The sequence below is a fragment of the Macaca nemestrina genome, chromosome 17 (assembly GCF_043159975.1).
Source record: "Macaca nemestrina isolate mMacNem1 chromosome 17, mMacNem.hap1, whole genome shotgun sequence".
Taxonomy (NCBI): Eukaryota; Metazoa; Chordata; class Mammalia; order Primates; family Cercopithecidae; genus Macaca; species Macaca nemestrina.
The window spans coordinates 46,786,535-46,800,418 of record NC_092141.1 but is presented as its reverse complement, the minus strand read 5'-3'; the positions used below and the strand labels follow the sequence as shown (position 1 = coordinate 46,800,418).

At 51.0% G+C, this 13,884-nt stretch overlaps 1 long non-coding RNA gene across 3 annotated transcripts in view; it reads left to right on the top strand.

The window, feature by feature from the left end:
- Window positions 1–13,884, top strand: part of LOC139359587 (uncharacterized) — a 121,681-nt gene that overhangs the window by 33,301 nt on the left and 74,496 nt on the right. For all 3 annotated transcript variants that reach the window (XR_011615673.1, XR_011615672.1, XR_011615671.1), the window contains 2 exons: window positions 6,207–6,372; window positions 10,864–10,992. This is a non-coding gene — a long non-coding RNA (uncharacterized lncRNA). The remainder of the gene's footprint in view (window positions 1–6,206; window positions 6,373–10,863; window positions 10,993–13,884) is intronic.

Genomic DNA, 13,884 nt, shown 5'->3' with positions numbered 1-13,884 from the left:
CCCAGTCCACTCCCTGGTCACTCTGAGTTGCTCCTGTGCCTGTTATAGCAACAGAATCATCACAGATGAGCTGAGGAGCCTCCTGGCGGCCAAGAGGATGAGGGTGTGAAGATCCCAAGATCAGAAAGGAGAGACCTGCGGGAGACAGAAAGAAAGGGAAAAGTCAAGAGTGAGAAAAGAAAGGAGAGGGAAGAGAAGGAGAGGGAGAGAAAGGTAAAGAAAGGAAGAGGCCAGGTGTAGTTGCTCACACCTGCAATCCCAGCATTTTGGGAGGCTGAGGCAGGTAGATGACTTGAGGTCAGGAGTTCAAGACCAGCCTGGCCAACATGGTAAAACCTTGTCTCTACTAAAAATACAAAAATTAGCTGGGTAGGGTGACGAATGCTTGTAATCTCAGCTACTTGGGAGGCTGAGGCAGGAGGTGGACTTGAACCTGGGAGGTGGAGGTTGCAGTGAGCTGAGATCGTACCACTAAACTCCAGCCTGGATGACAGAGTGAGACTCCATCTCAAACAAAAAAAAAAAAAAAGGAAGAAGACAGAGGAGGGGTGAGGAGAAGAGAGGAGGATGTGGTCACCTTGTCAGGGAGCCCTGGCCTGAGAGGAGATGGTCCTGTGAGGGTACATGCACATACACGTGTGCATACATGGGCACTCACACAAACCCACACATGTGCACAGGCCTGAAACCGGTCCTAGGAACAGCTAGTGCAGAGGTGACGCTGGGCTGGGACCTGTCCTGGAGCCTGGGGGTGAGGGTCTCTAAGAAGGCCTCCAGGAGATGTGAGCTGCGAGGGGTCAGGGAAGGGCCAGGGAAGCATGGAAGCTGGGCTGAGGCCACTGAAGTGAGCTTCCCTGGGGATGGAGGGCCTGGGTGGCTGGTGTACCCTGAAGTCATCATGGCTTGCTGAATCTCTATTCTCCACCTCTGATTGGTGACTTTGCATGACAGTAGGTCTCAGCCCTGGGTCCACGGTGGAGTCACCAGGGGGTGTTTAAAAATCCCAATGCCCTGGCCTCACCTCACATACTATGATGGTTTTAAAGTAGATCCACAAATCATTTGAGACTTCTCCCTTCTGAAGATGGAGTCTAATTCCCTTCCCCTAGAGTGTGGGCTCCTTCTAAAACACAAATGCCGTGCAAGTGGTGTGACTTAGGAGGTTAGGGGAGGGAAGGCACTGAGGCTTCCTCTCTGCACTGCTTTGGATCACTTGCTCAGAAGACAGCCAACTGCCGGGTCACGAAAACACTCAAGCAGCCCTGTGCAGAGGCCATGTGGCCAAGAAATGAAGGCTTCTTCTGGTGGCTCTGAGTCATCTCGAAGTAGGTGCTCCAGCCTGGGCTAACATCTGAACTCCAACCTCAGGAGAGATCCTGAGTCAGGACCACCCGGCCCAGCTGCTTCTGGATTTCTGACCTCAGAAGCCATGTGAGCTCCTAAATGCCCATCAACCAATGAGCGGATAAAGAAAATGTGGTATCTGTATATGTATTTGTATATGTATATGTATATGTATATCTATATACCATGGAACACTACTCAGCCATAAATACCATAGAATACTACTCAGCCATAAAAAGGAAAGAAACAATGGCATTCGCAGCAACCTGGATGGAATTGGAGACCACTCTTCTAAGTGAAGTAACTCAGGAGTGGAAAAACCAAACATCATATGTCCTCACTTATAAGTGGGAGCTAAGTTATGAGGACACAAAGGCATAAGAATGATCCAATGGACTCTGGGGACTTGGGAAAGGGTGGGAGTAATGAGGGAGAAAAGACTACACACTGGGTGCGGTGTACACTGCTCAGGGGATGGGTGCACCAAAATCTCTGAAATCACCACTAAAGAAATTATCTGTGGAACCAAACACCGCCTGTTCTGCCAAAACTATTGAAATAATTTATTTATTTATTTATTTATTTATTTATTTATTTATTTATTTATTTATTTTGAGATGGAGTCTCGCTCTGTCACCCAGGCTGGAGTGCAGTGCTGCGATCTCAGCTCACTGCAAGCTCCGCCTCCCGGGTTTACGCAGTTCTCCTGCCTCAGCCTCCCGAGTAGCTGGGACTACAGGCACCCACCACCACGCCCGGCTAATTTTTTGTATTTTTTAGTAGAGACGGAGTTTCACTGTGTTAGCCAGGATGGTCTCGATCTCCTGACCTCGTGATCCGCCCGTCTCGGCCTCCCAATGAATAATTTTTAAAAAAAAGAAAGAAAAAAGAAAGAAAAGAAACCATGTGAGCTAATGTTTGTTGTTTTTTTAAGGTGCTAAATTTTGGGGGATTATTTGGTATACAGCAATAGGTAACTGACACACATTCAATCCATCAGCATCCCAGGGGTTGGGGCTGGACACAGGTGTGTTTTAAAGCTCCCCAGTAGTCTAGTGTGCATCCAGGTTGAGAACTGCTGCCCTAGTGCTTGTGTGTGCATGAAAGCTGTGTGCCTGTGTACAGGCCACATGTGTGTGTATTGACGGAGGCACCATGTTACACTGTTGTGTAACATTTGCCAGGGTACGTAAGTACAAGCCCCGCCCACCAAGCCCCGCCTACCTTGTGTGTTCCTCTCAGAGTGCATCAGTCCCTCTCTCCCAGGTACTTGTGTCAGGGTGTGACTCAAGAAGGACTGGGGCATGGAAGGAGCCTTGGAAGTTTTATGGCCAGACCCACATGGGCTGTTCACCACTTCCTCTCTGTGTGCCCTCTCTGAGCCGTAAAGTTCCCATACGGGGACCTGCAGATCAGCACTCTTCCCGAGACTTCAAGGAGGCAGTGTTGGAGCTGGTGGATGTCTCCTGGGCTGGTTTTGGCAACATTTTCATAGCCCTGTCACTTTTGTTATAATGGCTCTTGCAGTTTGCAGTTTGACCTGCAGCTGTGCATACAGGAGAGCAATCAAATGTGTGGTTTCCTCTGCAGGACCCGACCTGAAGGAGGGTGTGCACTGGGTGGAGGGTAATTTTAGTCATGGCTGGGTTAGGGTTTAGGATTTAAGGTCGATTGTCTTGGCTTCTGAAATGCCAACTGGCTCAGATTGGCAGGATGAGGAGTTGGTCTTCCACACTGGAGAGTAAAGATGTTGATTCTGAAGCAGGAAGCACAAGAACTTACTTCTTTAGCTGAGGCAGGCTGGTGGCTCCAGCTGAGCCCAGACTCCCCCCAGCTGTGTGTCCTGGGCTGAGCCTCTTATTTTTGCTAGGCCTCAGCTTTCTCATCTATAAAGTGAGGGAGCAAATGATCTACCACCTCTGGCACGTGACATACTGTGTCTCCCCACCACAGCCCCTGGCAGGCTGCTGGGTAGCCTGGGAGAGGGACCCTCTGACCCTCAGACACAGCCCAATCCTCAAGACTGTGCCTTCCATTCCATTGGAACCAACTTCACCCTCAATGACCCCCACCTAGGCCTCCAGGGAAGGTGGGAAGAAGAGGAAGGGTCACCACACACCTGCCTTTGCCCTCCCTAGCAGGGAGAAATCAGGGAGGATGTAGGGTGGAGGAGGAGCTTGATGCCCAAAGGTGCTTGGGTTTGGAGTTTCTTGGTGGGTGAAATAAAATGGGAAGAGAAGGAGAAGGAGGTCGGGGAGGTGGAGGTAGAGGAGGAGGAGGGAGAGGAAGGCAGGAGAAAAGGAGGAGGAGGAGAGCAGCACTGGTTGCAATCCTGCCATGTGCTCCAGGAGCACTCTTCTCAGACCTTCCAGCCCATTGTGATGTCTAAGTTTCATGACAATAAGCATGATTGGTGCCATTTTACAGAGCAGGAAACTGAGGCTCAGGAAGGTGAAGGAATCTCCTTGCTCCATGTCACATGGGCTAAGGAATGCAGATGGAACCAGGGTGGGAGCTCCGACCCAGTGGCTACAAAGCTTGGGCATTACTGTGGAGACTCGAGGGCAGGGAGTGGATAAAGAAAATGTGATATATATATATATAAATAAAATTTACCATGGAGTACTACCAGGCCTTGGACCAGGCACCTTCTCCCATTGGGGCCATTGGCCCCATTTCTTAATCCTTTCAGAGGCTGTACTAGGTTAGGGGTGGAAGACTAGAATGATGGTGGAAGTGAGAGGTCCCCAGGACTGCCCTGGAAGTGAAAGGATTTAGGTTAGACTGTGGGAAATGTGGGTTTTGAAAGCCCAGGGTGGCAGGACGCAGGGAGCCTGTGCTGCCTTCTTCCCCGGGACACTCAGGAGCTGGTCAGGAGCTGAGGCACCCTTCACACATGGTCGGCCTGAGCCTGAGAAAGGTTGAGGGTCGGCCCTTCAGCAAGGCAGGGGGATTGGCAGGTTGACCTCTACAGGGACCCACCAGCCTGTATTTGGATGGACGGACTACCTCTGATTCTGCTGGTGCAGTTAGAGATCAAGTTCACAGGCTTCAGATATCAGAGCTTATAGTTCAGCCCCCATCACTTGTGAGCAGAGTGACTTTGGACAAGCCCCTTAACGCCCTGTGCCTCAGTTTCCTTATCTGTAAAATGAGGGTGAGAGAAAAGCTGTTTCATAGGCAGTGAGCACGCTAAATGAGATAAGCGCTTTATAGCATTTAACCAAGTGCTGGGCACAGAGACTCACCCAGTAAGCAGAGATTGCTATCATGAACTGTCGGGGAAGGCAGGAGGTGGCAGCTCACTACAGAGCCTGGAGTCCCACGTGGGTGGCACTGAGTGGTCTGGGATTAGTTCTGTTACCAGAAAGGGGTCTCAATCCAGACCCTGAGAGGGTTCTTGGATCTCATGCAAGAAAGAATTTAGGGGGAGTCCATAAAGTCAAAGCAAGTTTATTAAGGAAGTAAAGGAATAAGAGAATGGCTACTCCAGGTTGGGCACGGTGGCTCATGCCTGTAATTCCAGCACTTTGGGAGGCCAGGGCGGGCGGATCACCAGAGGTCGGGAGTTCAAGACCAGCCTGACCAACATGGAAGAAACCCTGTCTCTACTAAAAATATAAAATTACTTGGGCATGGTGGCACATGCCTGTAATCCCATCTACTCGGGAGGTTGAGGCAGGAGAATAGCTTGAACCCGGGAGGTGGAGGTTGCAGTGAGCTGAGATCATGCCATTGCACTCCAGCCTGGGCAACAAGAGCAAAACTCCATCTCAAAAAAAAAGAATGGCTACTCCATAGACAGGGCAGCCCCAAGGACTGCTGGTTGTCCATTGTTTTGGTTATTTCTTGATGAGATGCTAAACAAGGGGTGGATTATTCATGCCTCCCCCTTTAGACCATATAGGGTAACTTCCTGATGTTGCCATGGCATTTGTAAACTGTCATGGCGCTGGTAGGAATGTAGGAGTGAGGATGACCAGAGATCACTCTTGTTGCCATCTTGGTTTTGGTTGGTTTGGGCCGGCTCCTTTACTGCAACCTGTTTTATCAGCAAGGTCTTTATGACCTGTGTCTTTTGTCAACCTCCTGTCTTATCCTGTGACTTAGAATGCCTTAACCATCTGGGAATGCAGCCCAGTAGGTCTCAGCCTCCTTTTACCAAGCTCCTATTCAAGATGAAATCACTCTGGTTCATGATGAAATCACTCTAGTTCACATGCCTCTGACATTTCTGACTCACCCTTTCTGGGAGACCTTGAAAAAAATTCACCAAACCTCTCTAGGCATCAGTTTCTTTAGTTACCAGATGGGGACCCAAGTCCCTGCTCTTCTCTGTGGACCCAGAAATGATCAGTGTCTATAAAGGTGTTTGCAGATGTTCTTGGCCTGAGCAGATAGAGTCCATCCTTCACTATTCAGTTGGGTTTCCTCATGGGTCCCCCATAATAAACCTGTTCCCCATCCACCCCCATAATAAACTGAAAAAACATTTTATTTATTTATTTATTTATTTATTTATTTATTTATTTATTTATGTTTTTGAGACAGAGTCTCACTCTGTTGCCCTGGCTGGAGTGCAGTGGTGCTATCTTGACTCACTGCAACCTCTGCCTCCTGGGTTCAAGCAATTCTCCTGTGTCAGCCCTCTGAATAGTTGGGATTACAGGCATGTACCAACACGCCTGGCTGATTTTTGTATTTTTAGTAGAGACAGGGTTTCACCATATTGGTCAGGCTGGTCTCGAACTCCTGACCTCAGGAGATCCACCTGCCTTGGCCTCCCAAAGTGTTGGGATTACAGGTGTGAGCCACCGCACCTGGCCTGAGAAAACATTTACTGAACCCTTCTCTTGTGCCAGGCACTGTGCCCAGGCCATGGAAGTTACAAGGAACACTTGTTGGATGCCACCTCTGTATTCTAAAGGATGCACAACCATCTGTAACCTGCACAAACCACCCTGTGAGAGAGAGACGTGACAGTCACTCCATGTTACAGATGAAGAAGACGCAGCTTCGAGCCATGAGGTAACTTGCGTGGGAAGACAGCCAACCAGCTGCAGTGTGAACGCACCTTCTTCTGCCTCCAAAGCCCTTCCTGTGCCTTCCATGCTGTCACTTGCTGGTGGCTCCACAGTGCACTCCTGGGAGCTCAGGTGTATCGTCATTTCTGCAAATGAGCAACTGAGATCCCCAGAGGTTAAACTCCTGGTCCAATGCCCTTCCACTGGCAGCTGGCTACATCCCCTCCAAACTCAGGTTCCTCTGACCCCAGAACCTGGGCTCCCTCCTGCCTCAGTGACCCCCTCCCACCATGGGACACAGATGCCTTTGGGTCCTACTCTCTGTTTTCCTGTTTCCTTTGTGACTCTCTGTGTCCCCTGAATGAGGTCCTGATCGTCAGGGACTCTGCTAGCTGGGGAGCTTTGTAAGGTGTAGTCACCCTAGGAGGGTCCTTGCTTGGGCCCACAATCTTGGGGACTGAGGTCTGTGCAGTGACAATAGAGGATTGTTAAATAAGAAGTCACAATCCTCCAGCACTTTGTCCAGTCGTGGCCCTTTCCTCTGACACGTAAACTCTTACGGAACCCATTTCACAGGTGAAACAGCTGATGCCTGAGTTGGGCCCTTTCTCTTTCATCAAGGGGCAGGAGCAGCTGAGACCAAGTCCCTGACATGGCCCCCTGGGCCTGGCTGGCTCTGTCTCTGGTAGAATAAGAGGTGAGATCAGGGACAGAGAAAGAGGGAGCAGGAAGCAGAGCTCAAAGGCAGAGCTGGCCTCAGGGTTGCAGAGCCTGTGTGTGTTTGCGGGGCCTGGCACAGGGAACAGAGAGATGGACTGGTGCTTCTGGTCCCCATCCCTCGGCTCCCAGAGCCAGGCTGAGGTTCACCCCGAAGTGCTGGACCCTAGTGGATGTCCTGCTGCGGGCCTGAGCCAGCCGCTGATCAGCTTCCTTCCCCACTTTACCACCTTCCCAGTAGGACTGTCAGTCACCCCAGGGGTGATGGAACAGCTGAGGGACAAAGCGGGGACCTGGCAGCAGAAAGGGCAGTAGCAGGGAGAGGTTGTTCCCTTGGCATCTCAGGACTTTCAGCACTGCCAGTTGGTGGAGCTGTGTTAGAACCCCTCTGGCCTTAGACAAGCAAGTGCTTATTTTCCCCAGAGGGAAGCGGGTGGTGGGGAAGGAATAGAGGGGAAGAGGCAGAGGACAGGAAACTCACTGAAGACAGACAGAGCAGGGAGTGGAGGAAGGAGCCCAGGGAGACAGGCTGAGCCTGAAGTTGCAGATCCTGACCGGGCTCTGGAGCGGCAGCCAGCCTCAAGGGCCTCTGTTTCCGTGGGGGAGGAATTTGGACTCTGCTTCACCGGGAATAAGCCTCTATGTCTCTTTTGGGGATGGAGAGGGGGCAGTTAGAGCTTCCCCAGGCCAGGGGCCCTCCCCTTCTCCCACCCCACGTCCAGGGAGTCTCACGCTTCACCCCAGCCCCTCCACCCTCTGACTCCTGACCTGGGAGAAGCTGCTGGTTCCTGGAACATGATTCCCAGGTCAGTGAACTGCCAGGCTTCAGCCTTAGAGGGAATCATGCCTCTGTCTCACAGATCGGGAAACCGAGGTGCTGGCAGGGGCTTTGGCTCAGATTTGCATAGATGAGGCTTGGCTCCTCTCCTTCTGCCACAGTGCAATGAGCAGTGGCACAGCCCCAGCCCGCTGATGCCAAATCCTGGCTGGTTTTTGGTTTTCTGATTAATCCTGGGAGGAGGGGAGACAGGCCCAGGCCCCCTTTTCACTCCCAGCACCAGATAGATGATTCTCTGGGGAGAAGTGAGGAAACGAGGGAGCCGGGGGAGGGCAGGAAGCATCTATCAGGGGCCTCCTGGGAGTGGGTATTTTATATCTGCTGTTCTTTTGACTCATTACCATCTGTGGGGCAGAAATTATGACTCTGATTTTACACATGAGGAAAGTCAGACTCAGAAAGGTTAATTAAATTGTCTAGGGTCACTCAGCTGGTGAGTGGAGGAAACCAGGATTCGAATCCAGGTCTGGACCCAAAGTCTGGGCTCTTTCCAAACTGCTGTGTGCATGGGGTGAGGGATGGACATGGAAGGAGAGCGGCTGTCATGTCCTGTTCCCCCAACCCCTCAAAGTAAGCTGGAGAGAGGAGCACAGGCAGCCGGTGAGGGGATTGTGGGGCTCAGTGGGGCAGGATGGGCAGACACTGCTTGTTGTCAGACCTGGTGAATCCGGGCTGGAATCCTGGCTTTGCCAATCCTCATCTGCGTGATGTCGGGCAAGTCCCTTCTCTTCTCTTCACATAATAAAGCAAGTGGCTTCAAGGTGTGTCCTTGATGTTTGATGAGTGAATGAATGAAACACAAAATGAAGGTGTCAGGAGGAAACCCACCTACTCTTTTTTTTTTTTTTTTTTCCTGAGACAGAGTCTCGCTCTGTTGTCCAGGCTGGAGTGCAGTGGTGCGATCTTGGCTCACTGCAAGCTCCGCTTCCCGAGTTCACGCCATTCTCCTGCCTCAACCTCCCGAGTAGCTAAGACTACAGGCGCCTGCCACCACGCCTGGCTAGTTTTTTGTATTTTTAGTAGACACGGGGTTTCACCGTGTTAGCCAGGATGGTCTCAGTCTCCTGACCTTGTGATCTGCCCGCCTCGGCCTCCCAAAGTGCTGGGATTACAGGTGTGAGCCACTGTGCCTGGCCAGAAGCCCACCTATTCTAACTAGAGTCAAAGGCTGGAGTGCCAACGGTGCCTCAGGACAGGTCCTGCAGAGATAAGCTCCTGAACCTCTGCTTCTATCAACCCACTTAAATGAAGCCCCGGTCTTCCCCAGACACCACGTGGAGGCCGAGAAACCCACTGATAGATGGTGGGTGCGTGTGGACATACCGGTGGCCCCAATTGGCTTCCTGTCACACCAGGGCATCTCCTCCCCTCTGAAGTCACCCTGAGATCTCTCTATCCCAGCTAGGTTACTTGCTGTTAATTAAACCAATTGTTGGACTTAATACCCATCCCATTAACATGTCTCCCAGATCTATTAATTATGACCAGTGGAGGAAGGGCATGGGAGCTTTGGGTGGGGATGCAGGGGTTTGAAAACGAAGCCAATCTGCCTCACGGAGAAGAGAAGGGGCAAGTTCATTCCTGGATATGAGTGCAATCTGACGGCAACATTTGTCATCCCGTTGATCGCCAGGGTTGATTTGGGCGATCTGGCTGGCTAGGCGGGTGTCCCCTTCCTCCTTTGCTGCTCCATGTGTGTCCCTGCTGAGGCTGCACACTTGGTTGGAGAGGACGACCTTCCCTGATAGAGGAGGATCGTTCTTTGGTCAAGGGTATACCAGGAGCTGGACTCACCTTATGGAACCTCTGAACAAGCACTCAGGTTCACTCCTTGTTTCCTCCTGAGAATCTTGGAAACATTCATTACAGTCTCAGAATTCCTGGAAGCCTGTTGTGTCTGCATCCTGTGGGGTCTAACTGAGGCCCTCTGGCCACCATGACCCTTGGGACCCCTTTCCCATTCAACTGTCTCAGAGCCACTGGGGCAGGGACAGGGGAGGTGGAGGTGACTGTCATTGGTGCAAGGTAGGGACCAAGAACTCATCCGTGGGGTCAGAACAGAGGCTGAGTGGGAATGAGGATTACAGTTGGAGAGCTGGAGTTACCCCAACTCCACCCACACACACCTGTCCCAGGGATGTTCCCTCTGTAGCTCTTCGGGACCAGGTAGGGCTCCCTAAATCCCTCTGTTCTCTGATTAGGCCTTCCTGGAGGGTGGGTGGACTTAGAGGCAGCTGCTGGACCCACGCAGGGATGCTCAGACGATTAGTAGGCCCTCCCTTTGTGCCTTCTCCTTCCTCCTTCCCTCCCAACTGGGCCCTCCCCGCTGCCCCCAGTGTCAGGGGGCCAGCCAGGGCAGGAAGGGAACTAGGGTGGGGCCCTCAGAGGTGCATAAATCATTATTGGCGAAGACCTCAGCCCTGAGCCGCCGGGTGGAGGCTGCTGCTCATGGTTCAGGCCAGGGCATAAATCATAATTCCCCTACAATAGATCCTTTTGCAGCCGCCATCAGGAAAACTGTGTTGGTTTTATCGATTTTTTGACACGGGGGCCTAGGCAGCGGGCGGCTCCTGAATCATTATGAAATGAAACTGATTAGGAATTCATGGAATACTAAATAAACTTTACGAGCCCGTTGTAAGTTTTTTGATGCATGGGGAGCGGAAAATGAAAACTAATGATATAAAAATTACACAGCGTGCTGAGTATTATTATACCGCTATTGATTTGTTTCAAACTGTACATCAAAATCGAAGAGGGCTGGGGCAGCGCCTGCAGCGAGGCTGGGGATATTTGGGCTCACCAGGGCTGGAGGGTTTTTTTTTTTTTTTTCCCTTTTCTATTTTTATTTATATATTTATTTATTTTTTATTTATTTTCTTTCTCTTTCCTCCAGCCTCCTGCTCTGTAATCTGACACCCTTTTCTCCACCTCTTCCAGGGAAGGCCCCAGGGAGCCGCCTCTTCATCCACTCACAGGGCACTCCCTCCTCAGCTGGAACCTGGACCCTGGCTCAACCTGAATTCCTTGGCCTCCACTGGTTTCTCTCTGGAGATGCATTTTCAACCTGTGAGTCTCTCTTTTCCCTTCCACCCCCGCACTGTTTCTCTGGGGAAGGACAGTGTGCTTCAGGGAAATGAGGTGGAGATTCGTTTCTTGTGTAGCACCTTGCTGTGTGACATTTGGCATGTTGCTGTGCCTCTTTGGACATTGTTCTGGATAGCAAAAACATTGGATTCATCAGATCAGGGCCTCTTAAAGCATGGTCTGTGGACAGGCCACTGTCGTCTTCAGAGCTTGTCAAAAATACCAATTCCTGGGCCTCATCCTTAGATGAACTGACTTCAATCTCAGAAGGGGGAATCTGGGGCCAGGTGCGATGGCTCACGCCTGTAATCCCAGCATTTTGGGAGGCTGAGGTGGGTGGGTCACCTGAGGTCAGGAGTTCAAGACCAGCCTGGCTAACAGGTGAAACCCTGTCTCTATTAAAAATACAAAAATTAGCCAGGTATGGTGGCTCACGCCTGTAGTCTGAGCTACTGGGGAGGCTGAGACAGGAGAATTGCTTGAACCCAGGAGGCAGAGGTTGCAGTGAGCTGAGATTGTGCCACTGCACTCCAGCCTAGGTGACAGAGTGAGACTCCATCTCAAGAAAAAAAGGAAAAACGATGGGGGGGGGGGTCTGTTTTATAAGTTCCCATGGGACTCCCGTGCACTGCAAGTGCTGATCTGAAGAGACACATCTGAGCCACTTATCCAATTGGGTTGTCAGAGGAGGCCTTAAAGCTCTAAGTATCGCCTTCTATATTAGTCTGCTGTTGCTAGTTTATGGTGTAGTAATGAACAATCCCAAAATCTCAATGGCTTATAGCAACAGAAGTTTTTTTTGTTGTTGTTCATCATACATATCTGCTGCAGGTTGTTTGTGACTCTGTTCTGTGTGTCTTCATTCTGGGGTTCGGGCTGAAAAAGCAGCCCCAGTCTGGTGGCAGAGGGAAAGAGCAAGAAAGATGGTGGAAACGTGAAGTCCAAAGGCTTTAGCTAGGGCATGGCCTATGTCCCTCCTGTTCCTATTCCGTTTGCCGACAGGAGTCTTATCACCAAGTCCAACATCAGTGGGATGGGAAGTACGATTCTCCCACAAGGATGAGTACCAGGGAGAGGCCCTGCAGGGATGGGTTGGGAGAGAGGGGAGTGGGTTTTGTAACACATCATGCCACACCCTTCTGGGCTTGGTCTTGGGTCCAAGCTGCCCCGGGATTTGGAGTTCGGGGTCTTGTACTTCCACTTGACACATCCCTGTGTCTCCATGGTAACTGACCCTTCCTCTACTCCCTCTGAGACCCTGGCCATCCCCCTGGGGTCTTCAGTGGGCAAAGCTTCGGTCCTCTGGCTCAAAGTGTGTCTGTTTCGTGCATTTCTGCCTCCATGCTGGGGAGGCCTGGAAACACTCGCCCTGGCTGCTCAGTGGAACTGCTGTGACAGTTAGGATTCTTTTGTCACACTGTTCTTTATCCTCTAAATACAGAGAGTAAATTCAGATTTTGTGCATTGGATTGTCTTAAAGTGGAATGCATTCAGTAGTGTTCCTTTTAGCATTCCTCCACTACTGTGTTTTACTTTTTCACAAGAGATAGTTCACACCAGTTATCTCTTTTGCTGGTATTCTTTTTCATCAGGTTCAACTTCACATCAGCCTGAGTCCCAGAAAGGTTGAAGTCTTCCCCTGGACACACAGCATGGCATTCCCAGAGCCACATTGCTGCCCAGATCTGGACATGCCAGGGCGGCCTCCTCTGGAAGCCCATTTATGCTTGAAGTCCAGGGACCACTTGTGGGGGACCCACTGCTCTTACTTGGATTTGGGAGATGTCAGGGACGTCGGTGGCACAAGCCTGACCCAAGGGGACTTCAGTATCTCTCTGAGGACATAGAAACACACTCACACTGACACTCACATACTCTGCATACAAATCTTTTCAGAACCAGACAAAGTGGATAACACAATGATCCAGAAGGGATGCAGAGTGCAGGTCTTAAGGTTGGAGTTCAAATTTCAGTCCTGCCCCTAACTGGCTGTGTGGTCTTGCATAAGTTACTTCTTTTATCTGGGACTCAATTTTCTTCCATTGTCAAAGATGAATTTAAACTCAAGCTATCTGGGATTGGAGCGGGCAGGGGTGAACACACTGGCACAATTCCCACCAGATGTTGAGGCCTATACAGTCCTAACTCTTCAGTTTGGAGAAAGATGCTGATGGAAACCCAAACTCAAACTGGCTTAAGCCAAAAGGAGAAGTTATTGAAGGGGCTCTAAGTCACGTCTGGAACTTTGGAGACAGCTGAGATACAGCCCAAAGCTGGGGATGAGGGGCCCTTCACATGTCAGGGGAGCTTGGAGACAGCCGTGTAGCCTAGAAGCTGCCCCAGGTGAAGGGAAGGAGTGTCCACTCCACTGTCAGCATCCCATTTCTACAAAAGCCTGGCTGGTGAAGTTTCAACCAGGTGAGCCATGAGCAAAGCTGGTTTCTGAAGGTACAGACGTGGGTTCACAGCCAGTTCCACCCTTTCCCAGCTGCGTGGCCATGAGCCAGTCCCCCACTGTTTCTGAGCAGAGTTTCTGAGGATCGAGTGTGATAATGTAAGTGCTGGCTCTACCCTGGCTTCCAGAGAGCGCTCAGGCAAGACTCACATGCCCTGGGGCTAGAACCTACCCTGGCATGCGAAGCTTATCCCCTGAACCAATATGTCAGCTGTGTCTTCCCCTCTAGTCTTTGATCAAGGACAGGGCCATGTCGTATTTGCAGTTGTTCCCAGTCTTGGCACTGTGCCTACTGCGTGTCCATGTAATCCACGAATGGCTGTGGAATGGAGGTACAGGGAGTGGCTGATGGGATCCTCCACACAGTGTGGCTGCCCACGTGGGACCTGAACACAGCTGGTCCCCTTCAGACTCTGTGC